Source organism: Equus caballus, chromosome 2 (genome assembly GCF_041296265.1).
Source record: "Equus caballus isolate H_3958 breed thoroughbred chromosome 2, TB-T2T, whole genome shotgun sequence".
Lineage (NCBI taxonomy): Eukaryota > Metazoa > Chordata > Mammalia > Perissodactyla > Equidae > Equus > Equus caballus.
The window spans coordinates 28,668,384-28,676,197 of NC_091685.1; the positions used below are offsets into that span (position 1 = coordinate 28,668,384).

Consider the following 7,814-nt stretch of genomic DNA (forward strand, 5'->3'; position numbering starts at 1 on the left):
TAGAACACGAGGCCGAGCGATGGACAGCACAGCCTATCAGAGACTGGTATGCTGGAACCCGCCTCCCCTGCCCCGCCCGTTCAGGACTCGCCCAAACCGTTCAGGTCCTTGGTCTTTCGTCCCACTTTGCCCTGCTAGGCCATCAGGTCCTCATCCCCCTTGCTCCAAATTTGGGGTAGGAAGACGACTGCATCTTCTCTGGTCTGATCGCTGAGTCATAAGCTCTGGTAGCTGCTACTTAGAAATCATGGGCTCTCGGTGGAGGAAGATTTTGCCTGAGGCCAAACTATGTGACATTGAGAGTCTGAACTAGAAACTCAGGAGACTTGACTCCTTGCGCGGTGCTCCTTCCCGTACCGCACGCTGCCCTTTGGCCGAATCGGTTCTGCGTAGTCTCCTGGGCCACAAGCCTCGCTAGGACCTCTTCTCCAACCTCCCTGACTCAGTGGAGGGGTTAACCCAGAAGGGCGACTGGCGTCCCGGCGGAGATCTGGCCGCGTTGGTTGCCCGCCAGGCAGGCCCTTCGCTTGCAGAACAAACCACAGCGCTGCCGCTGAGCCTAGCGCGGCTTTCGCAAACGTTGGTGGCCCCCCAAAGGGGCCCCGGACCCGGCGGTGTGCAGTTCTTTCCACGCCCCTGCTCCTGTTTTCTCCTCCCAGTAGGTGTCCCCATACCCTTTGCACAGGGGGGTAAGCAGACCCAGAAGGTGCAGTGGTGCCTTGCCCGAGGTCACATGGCCAGTCGGTTGCTGAATCTGGACCACTGAGTGGGACCAACTCAGCCATTCATGCCCCCTGGGAGCTCAGATACCTGGGTCTCCTCACTGTCACTGAGAGGCCCTCCGTAACAGGACTTTAGTCATCCTGGCAAACTGATAGGACTGAGCCCTGCCCATTTTCTTCAAAGCAGAAGTGACGCTCCCATACCCTCCAAACACTGGCCCAGCAGCCATGGCCCTGCCTCAGTTTCCATCCCACGGAAGGTGCCATCAGAGTTGGGAAGTCTCTGTGGTGGGCGGGGGCAGGGGCTGGAGGGTCAGAAACCAGCTCTGAGACCGACTGGGAAGAAGTGCAGCAAACCCTGGGCTCAGGTGGACTTGCCAAAGGTGTGGTCAGTGCGACTGGCCTGAAAAGGAGACTGACGCAGGAGCTGCACTCCCTTGATGTGGAGGAGGACGATGGAGTCCCTCCCCCCAGGTGCTCTAAGTGCTTTCAGGTGCCTTAGATTGAGTGATGGGGACTCGTGGGCGAGACAGCTCGGCTCCTGGGTGGGAGCTCTCAGAAGAGACTCACAGGAGGGAGAGGTCCATGAGGGGGCGCCAGCCTCAGTGCAGAGGAAGGGAGGAGGAATTAGAATGCGGGAGTGAGTGGGAGGGTGATCAGTGAGCAGTAGTGGAGGCTCAGTGGCGGGGAAGGGGAGTGGCCCAGTCAGAGGACGGGCTCAGTGAGGGCAAGAAGAGGGGTTCACTGAAGGAACGTGATGGGCTCAGTGAGGGGGAGGGGTTAGTGGACGCGTTGGTGCTGGAGGAGGCTCACAGGGGGAGAAGGGAGGCTCAGTGAGAGGGACGGGGACTCAGGGAGTCAGAGGGACTCGATGGGGATGACAGAGGCTCAGGAGTTACCAGCTTGCCCCCCACAAGGAGGAAGCTCTGCTGAATGGTGTCATTCCTTTGAATGTCTCCTTTGTGTCATCAAACCTCGTGTCTTTCTCTGTGCAGAAGTCCAGCTCCTCCCTTTCCTGTGGGGAGACTGACAGGTGTTTTGCCTGCAACAGGTAGATCACTGCTCCCAGCTTCTGGGGGATGAATCAAGGGGAACAAGACCAGAACTTACCACCGCCCCCCCCCCCCACCAAATCAGCCAGCTCCAGAGAACCAGCCAGATCTGAGTTCAAATCCTACGTGCACTGGATGACCTTGGGCAAGTCATTTCTGTGAATAGGAGGAGATACTCAATCTTCTTTTTTTTTTTTAGGTTTTTAAAGATTGGCCCTGAGCTAACATCTGTTGCCAATCTTTTTTTTTTTTTTTTTTTCCATCTTCTCCCCAAAGCCGCCCAGTACATAGTTATATATTCTAGTTGCGGGTCCTTCTGGCTCTGCTATTTGGGACCCTGCCTCAGCATAGCTTGATGAACGGTACCATGTCCGCGCACAGGATCCAAACCCGTGAAACCCTGGGCCTCTGAAGCAGAGTACACCAGCTTAACCATTCATCCACGGGACCGGGCCCTCAACCTATCTTCACTGAATGGATGAATGTTCTCTATTTCCTCACAGAATACCTAAAGAGGGGCATCAGCAGCCTTTTCCTGATGAGAAACCAAAGCCCACAGAAGTGAAGAGGCTTGCCCAAGGTCATACAGCAGATAAGTGGCCAAGGCAGAATTCAAACACAGATCTGACCCATCCCAAAGTCGTCCCTCAGCTCCCTGTTATTCTCTGGTATGTCCCCTGTTTCTATCCTTGATGGCATTTCTCACAAGTTACAGATATATATGTAGTTGTTTATTGTTATTTAAGAGTCTCTCTCCCTTGATTGATTTTGCTTATCATTAGAATCTCCTGTGGTTGAGTGCCTGGCCTCATGAGGCACTCAATAAACGTTTGTTTGAATGGAAAAATAATGCAAGGATAGAGCTTGATGCAAATGGAGAAGCCTCCTTCTCCATTCATTCATTTATTCCTTCTTTCTTTATTTCACTCATTCAACAAATTTGATCATTATCTCCTCTGTTGGGCTGGCTGCTGGAGGTACAGCGACGATCAGATGGGGCTCTGCCCTCGAGAAGCGCATAGTCTAGGGGGACACAGACAGTGATGACAGTTCAGTGAGGTATCTCCAGGGATGGGGGTAACACTGAGGCTACGGGAACAGAGCAGATACTGTGCCCAGCTGGGTGGGGAGGCAATCGGGGAGACTTCCTTGCAGGAGATGGTATTTAAACTGAGACCTGAAGGATGAATCCAAGTGAGGGGTGCACAGATGGTCGGGGGACAGGAAGGGAGAAGGATTCAGGATGGGAACATCGTGTGCACAGGACCAGAGGTGAGAGAAGTTTAGCATCTGCCAGCTTCCTTCCAGGCTTCCTTAATTGGCCTGAGCTCCGCACTCCGGGAGTGGACGGGGGCCATGGACAACTCATAGGGCACAGCCAACCCATGAAGCACAACATTTGGAATTAGGGAATACATTTTTAAATGATAATGATTATTGTTTTTTTCTGACCTTTATTTTTTTTTCCTAAGATTGGAACCTGAGCTAACAACTGTTGCCAATCTTTTTTTTTTCTGCTTTTTCTCCCCCAACCCCCCCCATTACATAGTTGTATATTTTAGTTGTGGGTCCTTCGAGCTGTGGCATGTGGGATGCTGCCTCAGCATGGCCTGATGTGGCCATGTCCACGCCCAGGATCTGAACCAGCAAAACCCTGCGCTGCCAAAGCAGAGTGCACGAACTCAACCACTTGGCCATGGGGCCGGCCCCTCTGATCTTTATAAAAGTTATACATTCCTTTTGTAGGAAAGATGGGAAAGAGAGGAAATATTTAAAATATAAAAAAGGATACAGAGAGGAAAACATCTGGAATTAGAGAGATGAGTCTGAATTGAAGCTCAGTCCTTTCCTAGCTGTGCAACCCTGAGAAACGCACTTTTTCTCTGTGAATTTCAGGGTCTGAGAAATGGAACTGCCAATACCTGTGGCATTCACAAGGACACAGAAAGATGCAAGGATTTGTCCAACGTCTCATACACTGGTCAGATCTGTCTGTGGTCTGAGTCAGAGACCCTGAAAGAGAAAAGGCAGCCCAGGGGGACCGTGGTTCCAGAGTCCTGTCCATCACCTGCCCTGTCCTCCCAGGACAGCAGCCAGTGGAGACGGAGCCTTACAGAGGGAATGGTGTGTGCGGCTGTGGCCCAAAGCAGGATCTCTCCATCAGCTGAGAGTGGGGTGGGACAGGAGGTCAAGGCCTGAGGGGTCTACTTCTATCCCAGCCTAGAAGGCTCAAGGTCTTGCTAAGAGATCTAACCCCGCCCTTTCAGTCTCTTCCTGGCACCCTGGCCTGGCACCCTCTAGGATGCAATGCTGTTTAATAATTCAGCAGATGCAGACAAAGATAGCAGCTCTGAAAATAACCTAACTAAACCCCAGCCTCCATCTCCTCTTTCCCCAGCAGACTGCCCTGCCCTTCCCCCAAGGTCTCTGGTCGCCCCATACACCTGTCAGTGCCCCTGGCTGCCAATGGGCACCTGGTTCAACACTCTTCCTCTTCCTTCTAGTCTTTCTCCTCCTTCTCCCCTCTCCTCCTCACCTCCATGAGAACTCCATTCTCATATTAAAAGCTTTTATATTAATTAGAGCTTAAAGAAATCTTGTGCTAGAAGTAGACTTGGGTTTAATTCATTATGTGGACTTGAGCAAGTTCCTTCTCTCTAAGCTTCTGTTCCTACATTTGTAAAACGAGGTCTCTGGATTCCTAAATGGGCATGAACAAAATGTTTAGGGGGTGGCAATTATTTGGCCAGGGGACTAGATATCTTTCCTAGGAAGACATAACAGCAGTGGCAGCGTCATCTCAGTCAGCAGCACTGCAGTCCATCCTGCTGCTCCATCTGGAGAGCCCACAGGTTTTCTTTGTTTTTAATTTCTCTTGTGATGAAAATTTTGCCCTGGTTATCATTCCTGGAATAAAAGGCTGTGACTTGTGTTCACAATGGTTGTAGCAGGTTCCACATGCTTTCGGCACTTCATCACATTTCTGACAAGTAGAAATTTTACTTGTCTCTGGAAGTTGGAAAGAGTAATGCCCCTTCCCCCTTGAAGCTTTGCTCAAATCACCCCCACCTTCATGGGTCTCGGTTTTGACATGTCTAAAGTGGCCAGGTGTTAAAGGGTAAGTAGGACAAGGTAAGACTCCGTGATCTCTAGATTGTAGCTCCAAAAGGGGTGAGAGCGTGTCTGTTTTCGTGCATTCATTCCACAGCGTGATTAAGCACTTACTCTGTACCAGCCACTGTGCCAGGAGCAAGGGGCACAGCAGTAAATAAAAGCAGCACAAGCCCTGTCCCTCGAAGCTTACATTTCAGAAATCAAAATAATTAAATCCTAAGAAATGTGCCATGAAGGAATAATAAAATACCTGCTACTATTTACTTAGTGCTTACTCTGTACCAGGTACTGATCCTATGAGGTACTATTATTAGCATACCCATTTTACAGATGAGGACACTGAAGGACAGAGTGGTCAAGTAAATGTGGCCAAGGTCACACAGTCAAGGAGTAACTGACCTGGGATTCAATACTCAGGCAGTCTGCCTCCAGAGCCTGTTTTCAACCACAATGCCATAGTGCTTTCTTAGAAACCACGAGCAAGGAATAAACTGGTGACATGATAGAAAGAGGAGTTGAGGAGGGCATCTCCTTAGGAGGTGACATTTAAGCTGAGACCTGAAAGATGAGCAAGAGTCAGTCATGTGGAATTGGAGAGAGAAATTTCCCAGCAGAAAAAATAGTATGTGCAAAGGTCCCGAGACAGAAAAATCAGTGTGTTTGGTGCCTGGTAAGCCAGCAGGGAAATGGGGAGACCTGAGGTCAGAGGAGCAGGCTGGGCCTGGAGGCCAGGATGAGGATTTTGGATTTTACTCTAAGTAAGTGCAAGGGATGCATTTGAAAGGTTTAAGAGGGGATCAACGTGATCTGATTTGTTTTTAAAAGATCGTGCTATTTGCTGTGTTGAGAATAAACTGAAAGGGAGAAAGAGGGAAAAAGGGAGAGCAGTTAGGAGATTACTGCAGTAATCCAGCTGAGAGAGGACGGTGGCTAGGCCAGGAGTAATGGCAAGAGGTGGGAGGGGGGATAGATTTGATTTTTATTTGGTGGTGAACCGAGAGGACTTGTGGATGGATTAGTGTGGGGGTGAGAGAATGCCCTCTGGGTTTGCGGATGGAGCAGCAGGATGGATTGGGGTGCCCTTGACTGAGAGGGGAAAGACCAAGGGAGGCACAGGTTTAGTGGAGAAATCAAGGTCAGGAGGTTTTTTTTCCTAAATGATAATCGCTTCATTAAAAAAATAAGAACAAAAAGGATCTACAGTAATAGGCCATTATATCACCCCATTTTTTAGTCCAACTAATAAATATTATACTTCACAGAGGGTGTACATTTACTTTTAAAGGTGGGAAAATTATTTGAAATAACTGGGATCTACACTGCATTCAGATAAGATGGTTGGAGTTACTGTGCACTGGAAAATGAATATCTAACTCGTAAAATCATGTGTATTGAGTATCATCTATATGGAAAGGCAAAACTCAATAAAAATACGATACAGAGAGGAAAAAACATATTTCTAGTAAAGGTCTACATGCATAGGGGATAGGTAAACTTTTGGAAAGAATTTTGGTTTGGACAGATTTTGGAAACTATTTTCTGTTTTTCTTCTCTATTTTGAATACTCTACTCACAGAATACTTCACTTCTGACACTTCTGGTCACCAAATGTGTGTGTGTTTTTCCCATACCTACCAATTCTCCGACACCAGCTGGGTGTCCTGCAATTCAGTTCAATTCTGACGCTAACCGGAGCTAGCGCAGACCACAGAGGTTAAGGGTTCATTCCCACACGACTGCTCCCCACTTCAGACCCCAATCGCAAGTAGCAGGTCCCCAGGTTACCCACAACTTCTGTCCAGCTTGGTTATAAATCAGAGGTTCCCATGACCCCTCCTTAGATTCTATGGCAGGCATCCCACATATAAAGTAGAGGAAGATGGGCATGGATGTGAGCTCAGGGCCAGTCTTCCTCAGCAAAAAGAGGAGGATTGGCAGCAGATGTTAGCTCAGGACTAATCTCCACCTCACCCCACCCCCCAAAAAAGATGCTCCTAGTGCTTCTATCATTTAGGAAATTAGACAGGAGATGGGGGCAGAGACTAATACACATATTTCCCATTATTTCACAACACCCCAGTTGGATATCCATGATACGTAGGCAGGTATATAGATGCTTCTGGAAGTCAGCACTGGAGAGTCAGGGCTGGAGACTTAAATCTGGGGAGTCATCAATGTATAGATGGTACTTAAAGCCGCAGGACTTTATCCTGAGGATGAATGGCCTCAGGAGAAAGTGTTAATAGAGAAGAGAAGTGGACAGAGGCCTGAGACACCACTTTTAGAAGTCAGGATGATGGGGAGGAACCAGCCAAGGAACCCGAACATGGGTGGTTGGCGATAAAGGGGGAAAACAAGGAAGTGGCTGAACCATAAATTGAGAGGGAGGAGGCAATCATGGCAAATGTAGACCACTGTTGTGTGAAGTTTTGTTTTGAAAAGATGCAGATAAAGGGGTGGTATCTTGCAAGAAAGTGGGATTGACAGGGGCTCTGTGAGATGGGAGCCCCGAGGAGCACCTTTGTAGGCTGCTGGGAGCGATCCAGCAGAGAGGGAACTATGCTGTCTGGCACGGAGCCATCACCTCAAATGGGAGATTCTCAAGAAGGCAAGAGAGGACGGGCTCTCCAGCAAGCTCCTTCCTGCCACAAGCCTTTATTAAGTGCTTACTGTGTGCCAGATGCTGTTCTAAGTGCTGGGGACACAGCACTTGTGGGGATCAAGACAGGCAAGGTCCCTGCACCCAAGCACTCTCCATCCAGAGGCAGAGAGGAAGGCCATAAAAAATCGACACAACGGGATGGTTTCAGATCGGGTCACGTGCGTGCTGTGAAGGAAGTGAACAGGGTGATGCGATAGGGAGTAACTGAGGGGATGTACTTTAGAGAAGTCCAGGATGACGGAATGGGCATCATCCATTTGTCCT

The 7,814-nt window shown here is 49.3% G+C and overlaps 1 long non-coding RNA gene across 3 annotated transcripts; it reads left to right on the forward strand.

Moving 5' to 3' along the window:
* The first annotated feature begins 28 nt into the window (after nt 1–28).
* LOC106782775 (uncharacterized) lies at nt 29–4,713 on the forward strand. 3 transcript variants are annotated; one of them, XR_011436487.1, is made up of 3 exons: nt 29–1,196; nt 2,278–2,442; nt 3,671–4,713. It is a non-coding gene; the product is annotated as an uncharacterized lncRNA (long non-coding RNA). The 3 variants fall into 3 exon arrangements; XR_002806223.2 differs by having other exon boundaries at nt 54–658; XR_011436486.1 differs by having other exon boundaries at nt 111–1,919.
* The last annotated feature ends 3,101 nt before the right edge of the window (nt 4,714–7,814 follow it).